Source organism: Schistocerca gregaria, chromosome 10 (genome assembly GCF_023897955.1).
Source record: "Schistocerca gregaria isolate iqSchGreg1 chromosome 10, iqSchGreg1.2, whole genome shotgun sequence".
Lineage (NCBI taxonomy): Eukaryota > Metazoa > Arthropoda > Insecta > Orthoptera > Acrididae > Schistocerca > Schistocerca gregaria.
In genome coordinates, this window is record NC_064929.1 from 38,603,212 (window position 1) to 38,628,697 (window position 25,486).

A 25,486-nucleotide genomic window follows, 5' to 3' on the forward strand; every position below is an offset into this window, starting at 1 on the left:
TTACTCACGGCAAAGAAACGCCGGGACTGGCGACAGACATGCACCCGTCTTAATGCCACCTTACCTATCAACTCGTCCAAGTACTGGTCAGCCTTCCGCCGCCTTACCGGATCTAAACCCTCTCCCTACTACCCTCTCCTTCATGATGACCACCCCTTCCCTGATGCCCTTAGTAAGGCCAACCATTTCGCCTCCTACCTCTCCGATATCCTTACCATCCCTGACGATCCCCAGTTCGATTATTCCCTCTTTCCTGATGTCCGTGATCGAACTGATACCTCTGTCCCCCCGCTTGCTCCTGGCTTCCAGTACTTGGACAACATCACACACACTGAACTAAATACCCCAATCACCACTCAAGATATCATTGCTACACTTCGCCCTAAACGCAACACTGCTCCCGGTCACGATCGTGTTACTTACCGTCACCTCCGTGAAGCTCCTGCCTCCTTCCTCTCCACATTGGCCAGGCTCTACAATGTGGTCCTGTCCGCCGGCTACTACCCCGACCTGTGGAAAACCTCCCGGATCCTGATGTTCCTCAAGCCCGACAAACCGCCTTCCGCTGTCTCCTCCTACCGTCCCATCAGCCTTACCTCGGTCTTCAGCAAGGTCCTGGAATCCATTCTTACCCGCCGCCTACACAAGCACCTTCACCAACACCGCCTCCTCCCCCCTACCCAATGTGGCTTTCGGCCGTCCTTCTCAGCCGATGACCTCCTCCTTCACCTCACTCACCTCCTCTCCGAACAACTCAATTCCCGTCGTTCCGCCATCTTCCTTTCCCTCGACCTCGAACGCGCATATGACCGTGTGTGGCATTCCGGTCTCCTTTTCAAGCTCCAAACCTTTGCTCTTCCTCTCAACTATGTCCGTCTGGTCGCTTCCTTCCTTTCCCACCGTCCTTCCTATGTCACCATCCACAACACTGATTCCTACACCTTCTACCCCTCCGCCGGTGTGCCCCAAGGTTCCGTCCTTTCCCCTCTTCTCTACCTCCTTTACACGGCAGACATGCCTCCACCTGCACCTCCCCTACACCTTCTCCAGTACGCCGATGACACTGCCTTCCTTGCCCTCGCTCCCACCCTGCAACGCTCCCAGCACCTTCTCCAATCCTATCTTGACCGGTTCACCACTTGGTGTAACCAGTGGTTGCTCAAGGTCAATCCTTCCAAGACCCAGGCGATCATTGTAGGCAAAACCACTCGTTCCTTCCGTCTCCTTGATTTCTATCTTACTATTTATGGCCGTCCCATCACCCTCACACCTACTCTCAAGTACCTTGGTGTCACCCTCGACCGTCGCCTCTCCTGGAACCCACATCTCCGGACGATCCAAGCCAAGGCACGCTCCCGCCTCCGCCTCCTTAAGCTCCTTTCTGGCCGTACATGGGGTCTGGACCCTTCCACCATCCTCTACACCTACAAGTCCCTCATCCGTCCTATCCTTTGCTATGCTCATCCCGCCTGGATCTCTGCCCCTCCTACCTTCTACAAGTCCATTCAGATCCTAGAACGCCATGCGCTCCGCCTCGCCTATCGCATCCGTCTCCCTTCCCCCACGCGGATCCTCTATGACCTGATTCCCTTCCCGCACCTCCTCCTTTTCCTCGAACGGTTACGGATCCTCTACACCTCCCGCAAGCTTGATCCTCCACACCCTCTTGTCTCTCCCATCCTCTCCCACCCCAACCCGCTGCCGCGCCTGCATTCCTATATCCCACCTGCTCTCCATCTTTACACCCTCCACACCCTCTCCCTCGGTGGCTTCCGTCAACTCCCCCTCCCTGATGATGCCCTCCTCCCCTCCATCTACCCCTCCTACCAACTTTGAGCCTTACCTTCCCTCTCCTCTCCTTTTCCTGTGGGCACCCTCTCTCCCTTCTCTCCCTCCCTCCCCTCCCCTTTCTCCTTGGGCTTCCACTCCCCCTACCCTCCCCCTTCTCCTCCATCCCTCTCCTCCACTGGCATCTTCCCCTCCCCCTCTCTCTCCTCTTCCCCACACCTTTTCCCCTTGGCAGGCCACGACTCTGCTGTCTTCCATCAGTTACTTTCATCGTCCTACGCCGAAGACCATCGCATGTGTTTGTGCCTCGACTCTCCTGCAGTGTGTTTGTGTTTCGTCGTTTGTGCTCCGCTGGTTCACGTGTGGCCATCTGCCATCTGCGTTTGTGCACCGTGTTTCTCCGCTTTTATCCATTGTGCTACGCACGTGACCGACTCCGTTTTAACTCTGTTTTGTCTACTGTTTGTACCCCGCCATCTTGATTGTTTTTATATCTCACTCATCTCTGTTCTGTGTATACTCTGAGGCCGAAGAGCGGCATACTTGGTCCGCTGCCGGCCTACCTGTTTGTCACAGGTATTAAAATCACAATAAAGGAAAAAACAAAAAAAAAAAAAGTACGGCATACCCAGTTCTTCGGCGTAACTCGAGAGGGTTGCGCCCTTCGATATTATTGTCGTTAATTTCGAAGTGCTAGGAGTTTCAGTGATCGCTGCAGCTGCCGTTGTCCCGAGCCTTTGCCGCCGTTGGTCCCAGCCGCCGCTGCCGCCGCCGCCGGTTCCCACCGCCGCCGCCGCTGCCGCCGCCGCCGGTTCCCACCGCCGCCGCCGCCGCCGCCGCCGCCGCCGCCGCCGCCGCCGGTCTCCCGCCGACGCTGGTTGCCGCCATCGTATCCGGTTCCTGCCGCTGCTGCCGCTGCTGCTGTTGCCAACCGCCGCCGCCGCCGCCGCCGCCGCTGCCGCCGCCACCGGTTCCCACCGCCGCCGCAGCCGCCGCCGCCGCCGCCGCCGCCGCCGCCGCCGCCGCCGCCGGTCTCCCGCCGACGCTGGTTGCCGCCATCGTATCCGGTTCCTGCCGCTGCTGCCGCTGCTGCTGTTGCCAACCGCCGCCGCCGCCGCCGCCGCCGCCGCCGCCGGTCTCCCGCCGACGTCGCCGCCGGTTGCCGCCACCGTATCCGGTTCCTGCCGCTGCTGCTGTTGCCGACCGCCGCTGCCGCCGCCGCCGCCGCCGCTCCCTGCCCGTCTTTCTTTCTGTCGTCTCTGCTTACGTCTTACCCTTCCTCTTCGTCAGTCTCTTGTCCTTGTCCTTTGACTGTCCCCTGTTATTTTTCCTCTTTTCCCCTCTCCCACTTATCCTCTCACCATGACAACCCCCACAACTACCGCCACTACCACTGCAATCGTGTACACGTCCCCCTCACTTGCTGCCACCACCATCACGTGGTGTGCTCATTCACCGCCTCCCCCATATATTCCCCCCCTCCTCACTCTTCCCACCCCCGCTCCTTTTGTTGCTCCCTCCCCTGTTCCTACCCCCCATGCCTCACGTGACCCATTCCCTCCCCTCCCACATGTGACTCATGCCACCCCCGCCAGGGTTGTTGCCCGTCGGGCCACCACCCACGCCACACCATCATCATCGTCATCACCATCACCATCACCATCGCCCTCGCCATCGCCAGTGCCAACCACTGCCACTGCATCTTCTGTGGCGCCAGCTCCAGCCCCAGCGCCAGCACCAGCACCACCACCAGTGCCTGCACCGCCGGTGGGACCTGCCGTCTCCCGCCATCTCCCGGTCGTCCCCATCCCCCACACCTCTTCCCGTCCCTCTCCCGCTGTGAAACGTCCCAGCGGCACCCCAGCCTCTTCTGCTCCCAAGAAGTCGCAGACTCTCCCCCCTCCAACCCCCCAGGATGCCATGGATACCACCTCACCTTCCCTATCTACTCCCTCCTCTACCTCCCCCTCCTACAGGTACCTCCTTTCTCACCCTGATCCCTCTCTCCTGGAGGCCCGCAACTTACCCTTCTCCTCCGCCAGCACTTCCCCGGAGCCCCGATCTCCCTTCTCACCCCCCGTCGGGACTCCGTCCTGATCACATCCCCCAGCCCCACCCTCCACTCCGACATCCTCTCCCGCATTCCCCTCAAACGGTTTGGTCCCCATGCATCCCTTGCCCCTGCTCCCCCCCCCTCCTCATCCCGACAACCCCAGCCGCCCCGTCGCCCACCGACCCTCACTGCCGTGATCACTCGGCTTAGCCCGATGATCACGGAGGAGGAGGTGTTGGCGGAGCTGAAGGCCCATCCCTATCTAGAGGTTCGAGCTGTCCGCCGGATTCACAATCCAGCCGGCCCCACCCGCCTCATGCGGGTGTTCTCCGAGCATGCTCCCTCCATAGACCTCCTCCTCAAGGAGGGTGCCCTCCTTTTCAACCGCCGTTATAAGGTCGACCCCTCCCGCTCCCCTCCACAGTCCATCCGCTGCCAGAGGTGCTTGCGCTATAATGCACATCCTACATCTGAGTGCCGCGAGGCCCCCGTCTGCCCGCACTGCAAAGAAGCGCACTTCCTCCGGCAGTGCCCCAACCTTCAGTCCCCCCCCTCCTGTAACACCTGTAACCTCCAACACCCAACCTACTCCCAAAAGTGCAAGGCCCGACCCCCTCCCTCCGCTCCTGAACTCACTGTCCCTGTCCGCCCCTTGGATGCCCCCACCCCTCCCGGCAATTCCCTCCGTCCCCCCCCCACAGCTGAGGACATCATCCGCTTTGTAACCGTTGTCCTTCAGAACATCCACCCCTTTCAGCGCCCCCACACCCTCCAGCAGGTATCCCTTGCCGCCCGTTCCGTCTTCCAGCTCAACACTTACGCCACCTACTCCCATTACCAGGCCCATTTTACCTTCTCCCGTCTCGACACCCTCGTCTAAATTCCCACTATGGCGCGACAGCAACGTATCCTGTTTAACAACATCCGTTCCCTTCCTGTCAACAAGAATCTCCTTATGCATACCCTCACCACCCACCGCGTGGATGCCTTCCTCCTAAACGAAACATTCCTCCAGCCCCACCATACTGTCCATACCTCGCCCTACCTCCTTCACTGCTCTGACAACCCCCTCCCGATAGCGCGTGGCGGAGTTGCCATTGGCCACCATCGCCAGATCCCTGTTCGGCTCCAACCCCTCCTTCCCAACCCCACGGAACACCTGATCCTTAGTCTATTCTTCCCCGGCCTCACCGTTACCTGCGCCACCATCTATGTCCGCCCCTCTGCCCCTATTCCTTTTGACTTCCTTTCCCACATCGACCGTACCTTCTCCTCCTACGTGATTGCCGCAGATCTCAATATCCATAGTCGCTCCGCCACCCAGTTACGGCGGTGGCATCGGTTCCTCGCCACCATCCAAGGAGATGTCCTTCCTCTTCCCCAACACACCCGCCCTGAATCCAATACCACACCCGATGTCGTCCTAGCCTCCCCCAATCTCCTTGGCCGCATAGCGGTGGACGTCCTCGACCCTATTGGCAGTGACCATCTCCCTGTCCTTCTTACCATATCAGACGGTCGTCGCCCCCGTCCCGATCCTCGCCTTGACCCTCCCCCCAAGTATGTCCATGATTACTCCCGTGCCGACTGGAATGCATACCGGGATACCCTTACTACCCGAGTCGATAGCCACCCCCTCACCTACCACCGCCCACATGACATAACCCATGCCGCATCCTTTCTTCAGCAGACCTTGTCTGAGGCCGTGGAGGCCCACATCCCTACCGTCGCCATCCACCCGCACCGTCCCACTTTACCCCCACAGGCCGTCCTCCTCCTTCGAGAATCCCGTCGTCTCTACCGTGCCTTCCTCCACACGCGTGACCGGGACACACTACAACGCCACCGGCAACTCCAGAGACACATCCGGAACTTGCTCGCGGCTACAAAACGCCGGGACTGGCGACAGACATGCACCCGTCTTAATGCTACCCTACCTATTAACTCGTCCAAATACTGGTCAGCCTTCCGCCGCCTTACTGGATCAAAACCCCCCCCTTACTATCCTCTCCTTCATAATGACAATCCCTTTCCTGACAACCTTAGTAAGGCCAACCATTTTGCCTCCTACCTCACCGATGTCTTTACCATCCCTGACGATCCCCAGTTCGATTATTCCCTCTTCCCCGATGTCCGCGATCGAACTGACACCTCTATCCCTCCACTAGCTCCTGGCTTCCAGTACTTGGACAACATTACACACACTGAACTCAATACCCCTATAACTACTCAAGACATCATCGATATACTCCGCACCAAACGCAACACTGCTCCTGGTCACGACCGTGTTACTTACCGTCACCTCCGTGAAGCTCCCGCCCCCTTCCTCTCCACCCTGGCCAGGCTGTACAATGTGGTCTTGTCCACCGGCTTCTACCCCGACCTGTGGAAAACCTCCCGGATCCTGATGTTCCTCAAACCCGATAAACCACCTTCCGCTGTCTCCTCCTACCGTCCTATAAGCCTTACCTCGGTCTTCAGCAAGGTCCTGGAATCCATTCTAACCCGCCGCATCCACCAGCATCTCCACCGGCACCGCTTCCTTCCCTCCACCCAATGTGGCTTTCGACCATCCTTCTCTGCCGATGACCTTCTCCTTCACCTCACTCACCTCCTCTCCGAACAACTCAACTCCCGTCGCTCCGCCATATTCCTCTCCCTTGACCTTGAACGCGCCTATGACCGAGTGTGGCATTCTGGTCTCCTCTTCAAGCTCCAAACCTTTGCTCTTCCTATTAACTACGTCCGTCTGATCGCCTCCTTCATTTCCCACCGCCCTTCCTATGTCACTATCCACAACACTGATTCCTACACCTTCTACCCCTCTGCCGGTGTGCCCCAAGGTTCCGTCCTTTCCCCTCTTCTTTACCTTCTTTATACGGCGGACATGCCTCCACCTGCACCCCCCCTTCACCTTCTCCAGTACGCCGATGACACCGCCTTCCTTGCCCTTGCCCCCACCCTGCAACGCTCCCAACACCTTCTCCAATCCCATCTTGACCGGTTCACCTCTTGGTGTAACCAGTGGTTGCTCAAGGTCAATCCTTCCAAGACCCAGGCAATCATCGTAGGCAAAACCACCCCTTCCTTCCGTCTCCTTGATTTCTATCTTACCATTTATGGCCGTCCTATTAACCTCACACCCACCCTCAAGTACCTTGGCGTCACCCTTGACCGTCGCCTCTCCTGGACCCCTCATCTCCGGACAATCCAAGCCAAGGCACGCTCCCGACTCCACCTCCTGAAGCTCCTTTCTGGCCGCACATGGGGTCTGGACCCCTCCACCGTCCTCCACACCTATAAATCTCTCATCCGCCCTATCCTCTGTTATGCCCATCCCGCCTGGATCTCTGCCCCGCCTACCTTTTACAAATCCCTTCAAATCCTTGAACGGCATGCACTCCGCCTCGCCTATCGCATCCGCCTCCCTTCCCCCACGCGGCTCCTCTATGACCTCATCCCCTTCCCACACCTCCTTCTCTTCCTCCAACGGATACGGATCCTCTACACCTCCCGCAAGCTTGATCCTCCCCACCCGCTTGTCTCTTCCATCCTCTCCCACCCCAACCCACTGCCGCGCCTGTACTCCTGTATCCCACCTGCTCTCCATCTTCACACTCTCCACACCCTCTCCCAAGGTGGCTTCCGCCGACTCCCCCTCCCGGATGATGCCCTCCTCCCCTCCATCTACCCCTCCTACCAACTTTGAGCCTTGCCTTCCCCTCTCCTCTCATTTTCCTGTGGGCACCCTCTCTCCCTTCTCTCCCTCCCTCTCTCCCTCCTTTCATCCTTACCTCCCCTCCCCCTCTCCCTGGGCTTCCACCCCCCTTTTTTCGTTTTCTCCCCTCCTCCTCCCTGGCATCCTATCTCCCCCTCCCTCCTTCCCTCCCCCTGTTTTTTCCCTTGGCAGGCCCCCAGCTTTTCGGTGTGGACAGTGCCCCTGCAAGCGCCGAAGCCCATCTCCGCAGTGTCCGTGTCTTTCGTCCCGTCTGTGCCTCGAGTGTTACTTCGTTTTCTGCTCCACCGTTCACCTGTGCTAGTGTTCTCTGTTCCGTGCTGTGCTGCCCGTCTTTTTCAAACTGAAACAGTGCTGCGTCGGTGAACGACTTCATTTCTTTTTATTCTCTGTTGTCTTCTGATTTTTGTCCTCCATGTCTGTGTTTTGAGATTATGTCTTCCTGTCTTTATCTCTTGTATGTTTCTTGTGGCCGAAGAGCGGCATATTAGGCCGCTGCCGGCCTACCTTTGTAGGTATAAAATGACAATAAAGGAAAAAAAAAAAAAAAAAAGTACGGCATAAGGTGGGACGAGGCAGTCTGAATTACATTCTATAGATGTACTTATCACAAATCTCAGAGCCTCTCGCAGTCGTCGTCGTCGTCGTCGTCGTCGTCGTCGCCGCCGCCGCTTCTGCAGAAGTAGCAAATTGCCATTGTAGCAAATGCGGCGAGGGACACCCTGCCATCGATTCCGAATGCTCAAAGTGTGTGGTCTTGTTTTCCTGTCTATGTTTGGTCGGTCTCGTAAGAGGTTGAATGTAACGAATGGGCGGGAAAGAGTAAGGGGCAGCGGCTGTGTGGAACGAAAACACAATTCCTCAGGGGCGTGAGCGTTTCGATATGAGTCGTATATAAGTTGTACTTGGTCGTCAGTGACCGTGTGGCCTAATGGATAAGGCGTCGGACATCGGATCCGAAGATTGCAGGTTCCAATCCTGTCACGGTCGCGTTTTCCAGTTCTGAAAAAGAAACATACCGTTTTAAAGTAGAAATTGAGCAGTACGAAACCGTCTGAATGTTGCTGTTGACCATTCTGTGCTTGGAGATGGTCTTTAGCCTGAAACACACACAACAAGACCGGTGTTAACTAGCGAAATGGTCGGCAGAGTGCCCTCACCGCGAGTTTTGACTGGTACTTGCACATCTAAAACAACGTCGGAAAGTAACTCGTTCGGCTTTTGAGTCACATCAAGTATGTGTGTTAATTTTGACGCCGCAAGCTCTGCAGATTGTCATGCAATTCCTTTACCTCTCAGAAATGATTATGAAATAAAAGTGAAGAACGTGACGAGTGTGACGTTAGGAAAACATTAGGCAGCATGGAGAGATACTGTATGGACCACCCAACCCAAACGAGTACAGTGTGATCTGCTACCCAGCAGGTATCCAACGAGGCAGCACGGCTAGCTCAGTCGGTAGAGCATGAGACTCTTATTCACAGGGTCGTGGGTTCGAGCCGTACGCTGGGCGGAACGGAATTTTTTTCCGCTGCAGATGTAAATTACCGATTTTCTGATTAACGTGGTGTAATGGAAATAGCAACTTTAAAATTTGCCTACGTCTCCATCAGTCGCAAGAAAACTGTATTTGAAGGTGAAGGTGATTTTGTAGACATGTGTGAAACTCATGTTCTGAAGTGCAGGTGGTTTTGTTTGGAGAGAACATCGGCTACGTGTCAAATGTGTAGCCAAGCAGTAATGGGTCGCCATAGCTGCAAATATTAGTAGAAAATATGAAGTGTTGTCAGCTCAAGTCTGATGATTCAGACGACCGTACGGACGAAGTACGCAAAAGTGCCGCTAGGCGGCGCCTGTTTAGCTCAGTGGTAGAGCATTGGTCTAGTAAACCAGGTTTCGTGAGTTCCATCCTCACAGGAGGAAGACGAATCTTGGAAATCAGTTGCGTATCGTGGCCGTATAGCAAACAGTATCTGTGATGAGGAACAATTAGCGACAGGCGTATTATTAAGAATTACTCTCAGATGGGATTAAGGCGAATGGCGCAGATAAAGCATTTGCCAAAGCAGTACGGCATAAGGTGGAACGAGGCAGTCTGAATTACATTCTATAGATGTACTTATCACAAATCTCAGAGCCTCTCGCGGTCGTCGTCGCCGCTTCTGCAGAAGTAGCAAATTGCCATTGTAGCAAATGCGGCGAGGGACACCCTGCCATCGATTCCGAATGCTCAAAGTGTGTGGTCTTGTTTTCCTGTCTATGTTTGGTCGGTATCGTAAGAGGTTGAATGTAACGAATGGGCGAGAAACAGTAAGGGGCAGCGGCCGTGTGGAACGAAAACACAATTTCTCAGGATCGTGAGTGTTTCGAGATGAGTCGTATATAAATTGTACCTGGTCGTCAGTGAAAGTGTGGCGTAATATATAAGGCGTCGGACTTCGGATCCGAAAATTGCAGGTTCGAATTCTGTCACGGTCGTGTTTTTCCAGTTCTGAAAAACAAACATACCGTTTTAATGTAGAAATTGAGCAGTACGAAACCGTCTGAATGTTGCTGTTGACCATTCTGTGCTTGGAGATTGTCTTGAGCCTGAAACACACAACAAGACCGGTGTTAACTAGCGAAATGGTCGGCAGAGTGCCCTCACCGCGAGTTTTGACTAGCACTTGCACATCTAAAACAACGTCGGAAAGTAACTCGTTCGGCTTTTGAGTCACATCAAGTATGTGTGTTAATTTTGACGCCGCAAGCTCTGCAGATTGTCATGCAATTCCTTTACCTCTCAGAAATGATTATGAAATAAAAGTGAAGTACGTGACGAGTGTGACGTTAGGAAAACATTAGGCAGCATGGAGAGATTCTGTATGGGACCACCCAACCCAAACGAGTACAGTGTGATCTGCTACCCAGCAGGTATCCAACGAGGCAGCACGGCTAGCTCAGTCGGTAGAGCATGAGACTCTTATTCACAGGGTCGTGGGTTCGAGCCCTACGCTGGGCGGAACGGAATTTTTTTCCGCTGCAGATGTAAATTACCGATTTTCTGATTAACGTGGTGTAATGGAAATAGCAACTTTAAAATTTGCCTACGTCTCCATCAGTCGCAAGAAAACTGTATTTGAAGGTGAAGGTGATTTTGTAGACATGTGTGAAACTCATGTTCTGAAGTGCAGGTGGTTTTGTTTGGAGAGAACATCGGCTACGTGTCAGATGTGTAGCCAAGCAGTAATGGGTCGCCATAGCTGCAAATATTAGTAGAAAATATGAAGTGTTGTCAGCTCAAGTCTGATGATTCAGACGACCGTACGGACGAAGTACGCAAAAGTGCCGCTAGGCGGCGCCTGTTTAGCTCAGTGGTAGAGCATTGGTCTAGTAAACCAGGTTTCGTGAGTTCCATCCTCACAGGAGGAAGACGAATCTTGGAAATCAGTTGCGTATCGTGGCCATATAGCAAACAGTATCTGTGATGAGGAACAATTAGCGACAGGCGAATTATTAAGAATTACTCTCAGATGGGATTAAGGCGAATGGCGCAGATAAAGCATTTGCCAAAACAGTACGGCATAAGGTGGGAAGAGGCAGTCTGAATTACATTCTATAGATGTACTTCTCACAAATCTCAGAGCCTCTCGCGGTCGTCGTCGTCGTCGTCGTCGTCGTCGCCGCCGCTTCTGCAGAAGTAGCAAATTGCCATTGTAGCAAATGCGGCGAGGGACACCCTGCCATCGATTCCGAATGCTCAAAGTGTGTGGTCTTGTTTTCCTGTCTATGTTTGGTCGGTCTCGTAAGAGGTTGAATGTAACGAATATGCGGGAAAGGGTAAGGGGCAGCGGCTGTGTGGAACGAAAACACAATTCCTCAGGGGCGTGAGCGTTTCGATATGAGTCGTATGTAAGTTGTGCTTGGTCGTCAGTGACCGTGTCTCCTAATGGATAAGGCGTCGGACTACGGATCCGAAGATTGCAGTTTCGAATCCTGTCACGGTCGCGTTTTCCAGTTCTGAAAAAGAAACATACCGTTTTAAAGTAGAAATTGAGCAGTACGAAACCGTCTGAATGTTTCTGTTGACCATTCTGTGCTTGGAGATGGTCTTTAGCCTGAAACACACACAACAAGACCGGTGTTAACTAGCGAAATGGTCGGCAGAGTGCCCTCACCGCGAGTTTTGACTGGTACTTGCACATCTAAAACAACGTCGGAAAGTAACTCGTTCGGCTTTTGAGTCACATCAAGTATATGTGTTAATTTTGACGCCGCAAGCTCTGCAGATTGTCATGCAATTCCTTTACCTCTCAGAAATGATTATGAAATATAAGTGAAGAACGTGACGAGTGTGACGTTAGGAAAACATTAGGCAGCATGGAGAGATACTGTATGGGACCACCCACCCAAACGAGTACAGTGTGATCTGCTACCCAGCAGGTATCCAACGAGGCAGCACGGCTCGCTCAGTCGGTAGAGCATGAGACTCTTATTCACAGGGTCGTGGGTTCGAGCCCTACGCTGGGCGGAACGGAATTTTTTTCCGCTGCAGATGTAAATTACCGATTTTCTGATTAACGTGGTGTAATGGAAATATCAACTTTAAAATTTGCCTACGTCTCCATCAGTCGCAAGAAAACTGTATTTGAAGGTGAAGGTGATTTTGTAGACATGTGTGAAACTCATATTCTGAAGTGCAGGTGGTTTTGTTTGGAGAGAACATCGGCTACGTGTCAGATGTGTAGCCAAGCAGTAATGGGTCGCCATAGCTGCAAATATTAGTAGAAAATATGAAGTGTTGTCAGCTCAAGTCTGATGATTCAGACGACCGTACGGACGAAGTACGCAAAAGTGCCGCTAGGCGGCGCCTGTTTAGCTCAGTGGTAGAGCATTGGTCTAGTAAACCAGGTTTCGTGAGTTCCATTATCACAGGAGGAAGACGAATCTGGGAAATCAGTTGCGCATCGTGGCCGTATAGCAAACAGTATCTGTGGTGAGGAACAATTAGCGACAGGCGTATTATTAAGAATTACTCTCAGATGGGATTAAAGCGAATGGCGCAGATAAAGCATTTGCCAAAGTGGTACGGCATAAGGTGGGACGAGGCAGTCTGAATTATATTCTATAGATGTACTTCTCACAAATATCAGAGCCTCTCGCGGTCGTCGTCGTCGTCGTCGTCGTCGCCGCCGCCGCCGCCGCCGCCGCCGCCGCCGCCGCTTCTGCAGAAGTAGCAAATTGCCATTGTAGCAAATGCGGCGAGGGACACCCTGCCATCGATTCCGAATGCTCAAAGTGTGTGGTCTTGTTTTCCTGTCTATGTTTGGTCGGTCTCGTAAGAGGTTGAATGTAACGAATGGGCGGGAAAGAGTAAGGGGCAGCGGCTGTGTGGAACGAAAACACAATTCCTCAGGGGCGTGAGCGTTTCGATATGAGTCGTATATAAGTTGTACTTGGTCGTCAGTGACCGTGTGGCCTAATGGATAAGGCGTCGGACATCGGATCCGAAGATTGCAGGTTCCAATCCTGTCACGGTCGCGTTTTCCAGTTCTGAAAAAGAAACATACCGTTTTAAAGTAGAAATTGAGCAGTACGAAACCGTCTGAATGTTGCTGTTGACCATTCTGTGCTTGGAGATGGTCTTTAGCCTGAAACACACACAACAAGACCGGTGTTAACTAGCGAAATGGTCGGCAGAGTGCCCTCACCGCGAGTTTTGACTGGTACTTGCACATCTAAAACAACGTCGGAAAGTAACTCGTTCGGCTTTTGAGTCACATCAAGTATGTGTGTTAATTTTGACGCCGCAAGCTCTGCAGATTGTCATGCAATTCCTTTACCTCTCAGAAATGATTATGAAATAAAAGTGAAGAACGTGACGAGTGTGACGTTAGGAAAACATTAGGCAGCATGGAGAGATACTGTATGGACCACCCAACCCAAACGAGTACAGTGTGATCTGCTACCCAGCAGGTATCCAACGAGGCAGCACGGCTAGCTCAGTCGGTAGAGCATGAGACTCTTATTCACAGGGTCGTGGGTTCGAGCCCTACGCTGGGCGGAACGGAATTTTTTTCCGCTGCAGATGTAAATTACCGATTTTCTGATTAACGTGGTGTAATGGAAATAGCAACTTTAAAATTTGCCTACGTCTCCATCAGTCGCAAGAAAACTGTATTTGAAGGTGAAGGTGATTTTGTAGACATGTGTGAAACTCATGTTCTGAAGTGCAGGTGGTTTTGTTTGGAGAGAACATCGGCTACGTGTCAGATGTGTAGCCAAGCAGTAATGGGTCGCCATAGCTGCAAATATTAGTAGAAAATATGAAGTGTTGTCAGCTCAAGTCTGATGATTCAGACGACCGTACGGACGAAGTACGCAAAAGTGCCGCTAGGCGGCGCCTGTTTAGCTCAGTGGTAGAGCATTGGTCTAGTAAACCAGGTTTCGTGAGTTCCATCCTCACAGGAGGAAGACGAATCTTGGAAATCAGTTGCGTATCGTGGCCGTATAGCAAACAGTATCTGTGATGAGGAACAATTAGCGACAGGCGTATTATTAAGAATTACTCTCAGATGGGATTAAGGCGAATGGCGCAGATAAAGCATTTGCCAAAGCAGTACGGCATACGTTCTTCGGCGTAACTCGAGAGGGTTGCGCCCTTCGATATTATTGTCGTTAATTTCGAAGTGCTAGGAGTTTCAGTGATCGCTGCAGCTGCCGTTGTCCCGAGCCTTTGCCGCCGCCGCCGCCGCCGCCGCCGCCGGTCTCCCGCCGACGCCGGTTGCCGCCATCGTATCCGGTTCCTGCCGCTGCTGCTGTTGCCAACCGCCGCCGCCGCCGCCGCCGCCGCCGCCGCCGCCGCCGCCGCCGCCGCCGCCGGTTCCCACCGCCGCCGCCCTCCCGCCGACGTCGCCGCCGGTTGCCGCCACCGTATCCGGTTCCTGCCGCTGCTGCTGTTGCCGACCGCCGCCGCCGCCGCCGCCGCCGCCGCCGCCGCCGCCGCCGCCGCTCCCTGCCCGTCTTTCTTTCTGTCGTCTCTGCTTACGTCTTACCCTTCCTCTTCGTCAGTCTCTTGTCCTTGTCCTTTGACTGTCCCCTGTTCTTTTTCCTCTTTTCCCCTCTCCCACTTATCCTCTCACCATGACAACCCCCACAACTACCGCCACTACCACTGCAATCGTGTACACGTCCCCCTCACTTGCTGCCACCACCATCACGTGGTGTGCTCATTCACCGCCTCCCCCATATATTCCCCCCCTCCTCACTCTTCCCACCCCCGCTCCTTTTGTTGCTCCCTCCCCTGTTCCTACCCCCCATGCCTCACGTGACCCATTCCCTCCCCTCCCACATGTGACTCATGCCACCCCCGCCAGGGTTGTTGCCCGTCGGGCCACCACGCACGCCACACCATCATCATCGTCATCACCATCACCATCACCATCACCATCACCATCGCCCTCGCCATCGCCAGTGCCAACCACTGCCACTGCATCTTCTGTGGCGCCAGCTCCAGCCCCAGCGCCAGCACCAGCACCACCACCAGTGCCTGCACCGCCGGTGGGACCTGCCGTCTCCCGCCATCTCCCGGTCGTCCCCATCCCCCACACCTCTTCCCGTCCCTCTCCCGCTGTGAAACGTCCCAGCGGCACCCCAGCCTCTTCTGCTCCCAAGAAGTCGCAGACTCTCCCCCCTCCAACCCCCCAGGATGCCATGGATACCACCTCACCTTCCCTATCTACTCCCTCCTCTACCTCCCCCTCCTACAGGTACCTCCTTTCTCACCCTGATCCCTCTCTCCTGGAGGCCCGCAATCTTACCCTTCTCCTCCGCCAGCACTTCCCCGGAGCCCCGATCTCCCTTCTCACCCCCCGTCGGGACTCCGTCCTGATCACATCCCCCAGCCCCACCCTCCACTCCGACATCCTCTCCCGCATTCCCCTCAAACGGTTTGGTCCCCATGCCTCCCTTGCCCCTGCTCCCCCCCCCTCCTCATCCCGACAACCCCAGCCGCCCCGTCGCCCACCGACCCTCACTGCCGTGATCACTCGGCTTAGCCCGATGATCACGGAGGAGGAGGTGTTGGCGGAGCTGAAGGCCCATCCCTATCTAGAGGTTCGAGCTGTCCGCCGGATTCACAATCCAGCCGGCCCCACCCGCCTCATGCGGGTGTTCTCCGAGCATGCTCCCTCCATAGACCTCCTCCTCAAGGAGGGTGCCCTCCTTTTCAACCGCCGTTATAAGGTCGACCCCTCCCGCTCCCCTCCACAGTCCATCCGCTGCCAGAGGTGCTTGCGCTATAATGCACATCCTACATCTGAGTGCCGCGAGGCCCCCGTCTGCCCGCACTGCAAAGAAGCGCACTTCCTCCGGCAGTGCCCCAACCTTCAGTCCCCCCCCTCCTGTAACACCTGTAACCTCCAACACCCAACCTACTCCCAAAAGTGCAAGGCCCGACCCCCTCCCTCCGCTCCTGAACTCACTGTCCCTGTCCGCCCCTTGGATGCCCCCACCCCTCCCGGCAATTCCCTCCGTCCCCCCCCCCACAGCTGAGGACATCATCCGCTTTGTAACCGTTGTCCTTCAGAACATCCACCCCTTTCAGCGCCCCCACACCCTCCAGCAGGTATCCCTTGCCGCCCGTTCCGTCTTCCAGCTCAACACTTACGCCACCTACTCCCATAACCAGGCCCATTTTACCTTCTCCCGTCTCGACACCCTCGTCTAAATTCCCACTATGGCGCGACAGCAACGTATCCTGTTTAACAACATCCGTTCCCTTCCTGTCAACAAGAATCTCCTTATGCATACCCTCACCACCCACCGCGTGGATGCCTTCCTCCTAAACGAAACATTCCTCCAGCCCCACCATACTGTCCATACCTCGCCCTACCTCCTTCACTGCTCTGACAACCCCCTCCCGATAGCGCGTGGCGGAGTTGCCATTGGCCACCATCGCCAGATCCCTGTTCGGCTCCAACCCCTCCTTCCCAACCCCACGGAACACCTGATCCTTAGTCTATTCTTCCCCGGCCTCACCGTTACCTGCGCCACCATCTATGTCCGCCCCTCTGCCCCTATTCCTTTTGACTTCCTTTCCCATATCGACCGTACCTTCTCCTCCTACGTGATTGCCGCAGATCTCAATATCCATAGTCGCTCCGCCACCCAGTTACGGCGGTGGCATCGGTTCCTCGCCACCATCCAAGGAGATGTCCTTCCTCTTCCCCGACACACCCGCCCTGAATCCAATACCACACCCGATGTCGTCCTAGCCTCCCCCAATCTCCTTGGCCGCATAGCGGTGGACGTCCTCGACCCTATTGGCAGTGACCATCTCCCTGTCCTTCTTACCATATCAGACGGTCGTCGCCCCCGTCCCGATCCTCGCCTTGACCCTCCCCCCAAGTATGTCCATGATTACTCCCGTGCCGACTGGAATGCATACCGGGATACCCTTACTACCTGGGTCGATAGCCACCCCCTCACCTACCACCGCCCACATGACATAACCCATGCCGCATCCTTTCTCCAGCAGACCTTGTCTGAGGCCGTGGAGGCCCACATCCCTACCGTCGCCATCCACCCGCACCGTCCCACTTTACCCCCACAGGCCGTCCTCCTCCTTCGAGAATCCCGTCGTCTCTACCGTGCCTTCCTCCACACGCGTGACCGGGACATACTACAACGCCACCGGCAACTCCAGAGACACATCCGGAACTTGCTCGCGGCTAAGAAACGCCGGGACTGGCGACAGACATGCACCCGTCTTAATGCTACCCTACCTATTAACTCGTCCAAATACTGGTCAGCCTTCCGCCGCCTTACTGGATCAAAACCCCCCCCTTACTATCCTCTCCTTCATAATGACAATCCCTTTCCTGACAACCTTAGTAAGGCCAACCATTTTGCCTCCTACCTCACCAATGTCTTTACCATCCCTGACGATCCCTAGTTCGATTATTCCCTCTTCCCCGATGTCCGCGATCGAACTGACACCTCTATCCCTCCACTAGCTCCTGGCTTCCAGTACTTGGACAACATTACACACACTGAACTCAATACCCCTATAACTACTCAAGACATCATCGATATACTCCGCACCAAACGCAACACTGCTCCTGGTCACGACCGTGTTACTTACCGTCACCTCCGTGAAGCTCCCGCCCCCTTCCTCTCCACCCTGGCCAGGCTGTACAATGTGGTCTTGTCCACCGGCTTCTACCCCGACCTGTGGAAAACCTCCCGGATCCTGATGTTCCTCAAACCCGATAAACCACCTTCCGCTGTCTCCTCCTACCGTCCTATAAGCCTTACCTCGGTCTTCAGCAAGGTCCTGGAATCCATTCTAACCCGCCGCATCCACCAGCATCTCCACCGGCACCGCTTCCTTCCCTCCACCCAATGTGGCTTTCGACCATCCTTCTCTGCCGATGACCTTCTCCTTCACCTCACTCACCTCCTCTCCGAACAACTCAACTCCCGTCGCTCCGCCATATTCCTCTCCCTTGACCTTGAACGCGCCTATGACCGAGTGTGGCATTCTGGTCTCCTCTTCAAGCTCCAAACCTTTGCTCTTCCTATTAACTACGTCCGTCTGATCGCCTCCTTCATTTCCCACCGCCCTTCCTATGTCACTACCCACAACACTGATTCCTACACCTTCTACCCCTCTGCCGGTGTGCCCCAAGGTTCCGTCCTTTCCCCTCTTCTTTACCTTCTTTATACGGCGGACATGCCTCCACCTGCACCCCCCCTTCACCTTCTCCAGTACGCCGATGACACCGCCTTCCTTGCCCTTGCCCCCACCCTGCAACGCTCCCAACACCTTCTCCAATCCCATCTTGACCGGTTCACCTCTTGGTGTAACCAGTGGTTGCTCAAGGTCAATCCTTCCAAGACCCAGGCAATCATCGTAGGCAAAACCACCCCTTCCTTCCGTCTCCTTGATTTCTATCTTACCATTTATGGCCGTCCTATTAACCTCACACCCACCCTCAAGTACCTTGGCGTCACCCTTGACCGTCGCCTCTCCTGGACCCCTCATCTCCGGACAATCCAAGCCAAGGCACGCTCCCGACTCCACCTCCTGAAGCTCCTTTCTGGCCGCACATGGGGTCTGGACCCCTCCACCGTCCTCCACACCTATAAATCTCTCATCCGCCCTATCCTCTGTTATGCCCATCCCGCCTGGATCTCTGCCCCGCCTACCTTTTACAAATCCCTTCAAATCCTTGAACGGCATGCACTCCGCCTCGCCTATCGCATCCGCCTCCCTTCCCCCACGCGGCTCCTCTATGACCTCATCCCCTTCCCACACCTCCTTCTCTTCCTCCAACGGATACGGATCCTCTACACCTCCCGCAAGCTTGATCCTCCCCACCCGCTTGTCTCTTCCATCCTCTCCCACCCCAACCCACTGCCGCGCCTGTACTCCTGTATCCCACCTGCTCTCCATCTTCACACTCTCCACACCCTCTCCCAAGGTGGCTTCCGCCGACTCCCCCTCCCGGATGATGCCCTCCTCCCCTCCATCTACCCCTCCTACCAACTTTGAGCCTTGCCTTCCCCTCTCCTCTCATTTTCCTGTGGGCACCCTCTCTCCCTTCTCTCCCTCCCTCTCTCCCTCCTTTCATCCTTACCTCCCCTCCCCCTCTCCCTGGGCTTCCACCCCCCTTTTTTCGTTTTCTCCCCTCCTCCTCCCTGGCATCCTATCTCCCCCTCCCTCCTTCCCTCCCCCTGTTTTTTCCCTTGGCAGGCCCCCAGCTTTTCGGTGTGGACAGTGCCCCTGCAAGCGCCGAAGCCCATCTCCGCAGTGTCCGTGTCTTTCGTCCCATCTGTGCCTCGAGTGTTACTTCGTTTTCTGCTCCACCGTTCACCTGTGCTAGTGTTCTCTGTTCCGTGCTGTGCTGCCCGTCTTTTTCAAACTGAAACAGTGCTGCGTCGGTGAACGACTTCATTTCTTTTTATTCTCTGTTGTCTTCTGATTTTTGTCCTCCATGTCTGTGTTTTGAGATTATGTCTTCCTGTCTTTATCTCTTGTATGTTTCTTGTGGCCGAAGAGCGGCATATTAGGCCGCTGCCGGCCTACCTTTGTAGGTATAAAATGACAATAAAGGAAAAAAAAAAAAAAAAAAGTACGGCATAAGGTGGGACGAGGCAGTCTGAATTACATTCTATAGATGTACTTATCACAAATCTCAGAGCCTCTCGCGGTCGTCGTCGTCGTCGTCGTCGTCGTCGTCGTCGTCGCCGCCGCTTCTGCAGAAGTAGCAAATTGCCATTGTAGCAAATGCGGCGAGGGACACCCTGCCATCGATTCCGAATGCTCAAAGTGTGTGGTCTTGTTTTCCTGTCTATGTTTGGTCGGTATCGTAAGAGGTTGAATGTAACGAATGGGCGAGAAACAGTAAGGGGCAGCGGCTGTGTGGAACGAAAACACAATTCCTCAGGATCGTGAGTGTTTCGAGATGAGTCGTATATAAATTGTACCTGGTCGTCAGTGAAAGTGTGGCGTAATATATAAGGCGTCGGACTTCGGATCCGAAAATTGCAGGTTCGAATTCTGTCACGGTCGTGTTTTTCCAGTTCTGAAAAACAAACATACCGTTTTAATGTAGCAATTGAGCAGTACGAAACCGTCTGAATGTTGCTGTTGACCATTCTGTGCTTGGAGATTGTCTTGAGCGTGAAACACACAACAAGACCGGTGTTAACTAGCGAAATGGTCGGCAGAGAGCCCTCACCGCGAGTTTTGACTAGCACTTGCACATCTAAAACAACGTCGGAAAGTAACTCGTTCGGCTTTTGAGTCACATCAAGTATGTGTGTTAATTTTGACGCCGCAAGCTCTGCAGATTGTCATGCAATTCCTTTACCTCTCAGAAATGATTATGAAATAAAAGTGAAGTACGTGACGAGTGTGACGTTAGGAAAACATTAGGCAGCATGGAGAGATTCTGTATGGGACCACCCAACCCAAACGAGTACAGTGTGATCTGCTACCCAGCAGGGATCCAACGAGGCAGCACGGCTAGCTCAGTCGGTAGAGCATGAGACTCTTATTCACAGGGTCCTGGGTTCGAGCCCTACGCTGGGCGGAACGGAATTTTTTTCCGCTGCAGATGTAAATTACCGATTTTCTGATTAACGTGGTGTAATGGAAATAGCAACTTTAAAATTTGCCTACGTCTCCATCAGTCGCAAGAAAACTGTATTTGAAGGTGAAGGTGATTTTGTAGACATGTGTGAAACTCATGTTCTGAAGTGCAGGTGGTTTTGTTTGGAGAGAACATCGGCTACGTGTCAGATGTGTAGCCAAGCAGTAATGGGTCGCCATAGCTGCAAATATTAGTAGAAAATATGAAGTGTTGTCAGCTCAAGTCTGATGATTCAGACGACCGTACGGACGAAGTACGCAAAAGTGCCGCTAGGCGGCGCCTGTTTAGCTCAGTGGTAGAGCATTGGTCTAGTAAACCAGGTTTCGTGAGTTCCATCCTCACAGGAGGAAGACGAATCTTGGAAATCAGTTGCGTATCGTGGCCATATAGCAAACAGTATCTGTGATGAGGAACAATTAGCGACAGGCGAATTATTAAGAATTACTCTCAGATGGGATTAAGGCGAATGGCGCAGATAAAGCATTTGCCAAAACAGTACGGCATAAGGTGGGAAGAGGCAGTCTGAATTACATTCTATAGATGTACTTCTCACAAATCTCAGAGCCTCTCGCGGTCGTCGTCGTCGTCGTCGTCGTCGTCGTCGTCGTCGTCGTCGTCGTCGTCGCCGCCGCCGCCGCTTCTGCAGAAGTAGCAAATTGCCATTGTAGCAAATGCGGCGAGGGACACCCTGCCATCGATTCCGAATGCTCAAAGTGTGTGGTCTTGTTTTCCTGTCTATGTTTGGTCGGTCTCGTAAGAGGTTGAATGTAACGAATATGCGGGAAAGGGTAAGGGGCAGCGGCTGTGTGGAACGAAAACACAATTCCTCAGGGGCGTGAGCGTTTCGATATGAGTCGTATGTAAGTTGTGCTTGGTCGTCAGTGACCGTGTCTCCTAATGGATAAGGCGTCGGACTACGGATCCGAAGATTGCAGTTTCGAATCCTGTCACGGTCGCGTTTTCCAGTTCTGAAAAAGAAACATACCGTTCTAAAGTAGAAATTGAGCAGTACGAAACCGTCTGAATGTTTCTGTTGACCATTCTGTGCTTGGAGATGGTCTTTAGCCTGAAACACACACAACAAGACCGGTGTTAACTAGCGAAATGGTCGGCAGAGTGCCCTTACCGCGAGTTTTGACTGGTACTTGCACATCTAAAACAACGTCGGAAAGTAACTCGTTCGGCTTTTGAGTCACATCAAGTATGTGTGTTAATTTTGACGCCGCAAGCTCTGCAGATTGTCATGCAATTCCTTTACCTCTCAGAAATGATTATGAAATAAAAGTGAAGAACGTGACGAGTGTGACGTTAGGAAAACATTAGGCAGCATGGAGAGATACTGTATGGGACCACCCACCCAAACGAGTACAGTGTGATCTGCTACCCAGCAGGTATCCAACGAGGCAGCACGGCTAGCTCAGTCGGTAGAGCATGAGACTCTTATTCACAGGGTCGTGGGTTCGAGCCCTACGCTGGGCGGAACGGAATTTTTTTCCGCTGCAGATGTAAATTACCGATTTTCTGATTAACGTGGTGTAATGGAAATATCAACTTTAAAATTTGCCTACGTCTCCATCAGTCGCAAGAAAACTGTATTTGAAGGTGAAGGTGATTTTGTAGACATGTGTGAAACTCATATTCTGAAGTGCAGGTGGTTTTGTTTGGAGAGAACATCGGCTACGTGTCAGATGTGTAGCCAAGCAGTAATGGGTCGCCATAGCTGCAAATATTAGTAGAAAATATGAAGTGTTGTCAGCTCAAGTCTGATGATTCAGACGACCGTACGGACGAAGTACGCAAAAGTGCCGCTAGGCGGCGCCTGTTTAGCTCAGTGGTAGAGCATTGGTCTAGTAAACCAGGTTTCGTGAGTTCCATCCTCACAGGAGGAAGACGAATCTGGGAAATCAGTTGCGCATCGTGGCCGTATAGCAAACAGTATCTGTGATGAGGAACCATTAGCGACAGGCGTATTATTAAGAATTACTCTCAGATGTGATTAAGGCAAATGGCGCAGATAAAGCATTTGCCAAAGCAGTACGGCATAAGGTGGGACGAGGCAGTTTGAATTACATTCTATAGATGTACTTCTCACAAATCTCAGAGCCTCTCGCGGTCGTCGTCGTCGTCGTCGTCGTCGTCGTCGTCGTCGTCGTCGTCGTCGCCGCCGCCGCTTCTGCAGAAGTAGCAAATTGCCATTGTAGCAAATGCGGCGAGGGACACCCTGCCATCGATTCCGAATGCTCAAAGTGTGTGGTCTTGTTTTCCTGTCTATGTTTGGTCGGTCTCGTAAGAGGTTGAATGTAACGAATGGGCGGGAAAGAGTAAGGGGCAGCGGCTGTGTGGAACGAAAACACAATTCCTCAGGGGCGTGAGCGTTTCGATATGAGTCGTATATAAGTTGTACTTGGTCGTCAGTGACCGTGTGGCCTAATGGATAAGGCGTCGGACATCGGATCCGAAGATTGCAGGTTCGAATCCTGTCACGGTCGCGTTTTCCAGTTCTGAAAAAGAAACATACCGTTTTAAAGTAGAAATTGAGCAGTACGAAACCGTCTGAATGTTGCTGTTGACCATTCTGTGCTTGGAGATGGTCTTTAGCCTGAAACACACACAACAAGACCGGTGTTAACTAGCGAAATGGTCGGCAGAGTGCCCTCACCGCGAGTTTTGACTGGTACTTGCACATCTAAAACAACGTCGGAAAGTAACTCGTTCGGCTTTTGAGTCACATCAAGTATGTGTGTTAATTTTGACGCCGCAAGCTCTGCAGATTGTCATGCAATTCCTTTACCTCTCAGAAATGATTATGAAATAAAAGTGAAGAACGTGACGAGTGTGACGTTAGGAAAACATTAGGCAGCATGGAGAGATACTGTATGGACCACCCAACCCAAACGAGTACAGTGTGATCTGCTACCCAGCAGGTATCCAACGAGGCAGCACGGCTAGCTCAGTCGGTAGAGCATGAGACTCTTATTCACAGGGTCGTGGGTTCGAGCCGTACGCTGGGCGGAACGGAATTTTTTTCCGCTGCAGATGTAAATTACCGATTTTCTGATTAACGTGGTGTAATGGAAATAGCAACTTTAAAATTTGCCTACGTCTCCATCAGTCGCAAGAAAACTGTATTTGAAGGTGAAGGTGATTTTGTAGACATGTGTGAAACTCATGTTCTGAAGTGCAGGTGGTTTTGTTTGGAGAGAACATCGGCTACGTGTCAGATGTGTAGCCAAGCAGTAATGGGTCGCCATAGCTGCAAATATTAGTAGAAAATATGAAGTGTTGTCAGCTCAAGTCTGATGATTCAGACGACCGTACGGACGAAGTACGCAAAAGTGCCGCTAGGCGGCGCCTGTTTAGCTCAGTGGTAGAGCATTGGTCTAGTAAACCAGGTTTCGTGAGTTCCATCCTCACAGGAGGAAGACGAATCTTGGAAATCAGTTGCGTATCGTGGCCGTATAGCAAACAGTATCTGTGATGAGGAACAATTAGCGACAGGCCTATTATTAAGAATTACTCTCAGATGGGATTAAGGCGAATGGCGCAGATAAAGCATTTGCCAAAACAGTACAGCATAAGGTGGGACGAGGCAGTCTGAATTACATTCTATAGATGTACTTCTCACAAATCTCAGAGCCTCTCGCGGTCGTCGTCGTCGTCGTCGTCGTCGTCGCCGCCGCCGCTTCTGCAGAAGTAGCAAATTGCCATTGTAGCAAATGCGGCGAGGGACACCCTGCCATCGATTCCGAATGCTCAAAGTGTGTGGTCTTGTTTTCCTGTCTATGTTTGGTCGGTCTCGTAAGAGGTTGAATGTAACGAATGGGCGGGAAGGAGTAAGGGGCAGCGGCTGTGTGGAACGAAAACACAATTCCTCAGGGGCGTGAGCGTTTCGATATGAGTCGTATGTAAGTTGTGCTTGGTCGTCAGTGACCGTGTGGCCTAATGGATAAGGCGTCGGACTACGGATCCGAAGATTGCAGGTTCGAATCCTGTCACGGTCGCGTTTTCCAGTTCTGAAAAAGAAACATACCGTTTTAAAGTAGAAATTGAGCAGTACGAAACCCTCTGAATGTTGCTGTTGACCATTCTGTGCTTGGAGATGGTCTTTAGCCTGAAACACACACAACAAGACCGGTGTTAACTAGCGAAATGGTCGGCAGAGTGCCCTCACCGCGAGTTTTGACTGGTACTTGCACATCTAAAACAACGTCGGAAAGTAACTCGTTCGGCTTTTGAGTCACATCAAGTATGTGTGTTAATTTTGACGCCGCAAGCTCTGCAGATTGTCATGCAATTCCTTTACCTCTCAGAAATGATTATGAAATAAAAGTGAAGAACGTGACGAGTGTGACGTTAGGAAAACATTAGGCAGCATGGAGAGATACTGTATGGGACCACCCAACCCAAACGAGTACAGTGTGATCTGCTACCCAGCAGGTATCCAACGAGGCAGCACGGCTAGCTCAGTCGGTAGAGCATGAGACTCTTATTCACAGGGTCTTGGGTTCGAGCCCTACGCTGGGCGGAACGGAATTTTTTTCCGCTGCAGATGTAAATTACCGATTTTCTGATTAACGTGGTGTAATGGAAATAGCAACTTTAAAATTTGCCTACGTCTCCATCAGTCGCAAGAAAACTGTATTTGAAGGTGAAGGTGATTTTGTAGACATGTGTGAAACTCATGTTCTGTAGTGCAGGTGGTTTTGTTTGGAGAGAACATCGGCTACGTGTCAGATGTATAGCCAAGCAGTAATGGGTCGCCATAGCTGC

At 53.2% G+C, this 25,486-nt stretch overlaps 7 non-coding genes across 7 annotated transcripts; all 7 read left to right on the forward strand.

Annotated features, from left to right (window-relative positions):
• The first annotated feature begins 10,505 nt into the window (after positions 1-10,505).
• Trnak-cuu (transfer RNA lysine (anticodon CUU)) lies at positions 10,506-10,578 on the forward strand. Its single transcript has one exon. It is a non-coding gene; the product is annotated as a tRNA-Lys (tRNA).
• A 1,436-nt stretch (positions 10,579-12,014) lies between these two features.
• Trnak-cuu (transfer RNA lysine (anticodon CUU)) lies at positions 12,015-12,087 on the forward strand. The gene has a single exon. It is a non-coding gene; the product is annotated as a tRNA-Lys (tRNA).
• Positions 12,088-13,547: 1,460 nt separating this feature from the next.
• Positions 13,548-13,620, forward strand: Trnak-cuu (transfer RNA lysine (anticodon CUU)). The gene has a single exon. It is a non-coding gene; the product is annotated as a tRNA-Lys (tRNA).
• Positions 13,621-20,583: 6,963 nt separating this feature from the next.
• On the forward strand, positions 20,584-20,656 carry Trnak-cuu (transfer RNA lysine (anticodon CUU)). The gene has a single exon. It is a non-coding gene; the product is annotated as a tRNA-Lys (tRNA).
• A 1,466-nt stretch (positions 20,657-22,122) lies between these two features.
• On the forward strand, positions 22,123-22,195 carry Trnak-cuu (transfer RNA lysine (anticodon CUU)). The gene has a single exon. It is a non-coding gene; the product is annotated as a tRNA-Lys (tRNA).
• A 937-nt stretch (positions 22,196-23,132) lies between these two features.
• Trnar-ucg (transfer RNA arginine (anticodon UCG)) lies at positions 23,133-23,205 on the forward strand. Its single transcript has one exon. It is a non-coding gene; the product is annotated as a tRNA-Arg (tRNA).
• A 1,439-nt stretch (positions 23,206-24,644) lies between these two features.
• Positions 24,645-24,717, forward strand: Trnar-acg (transfer RNA arginine (anticodon ACG)). Its single transcript has one exon. It is a non-coding gene; the product is annotated as a tRNA-Arg (tRNA).
• Positions 24,718-25,486: the final 769 nt, after the last annotated feature.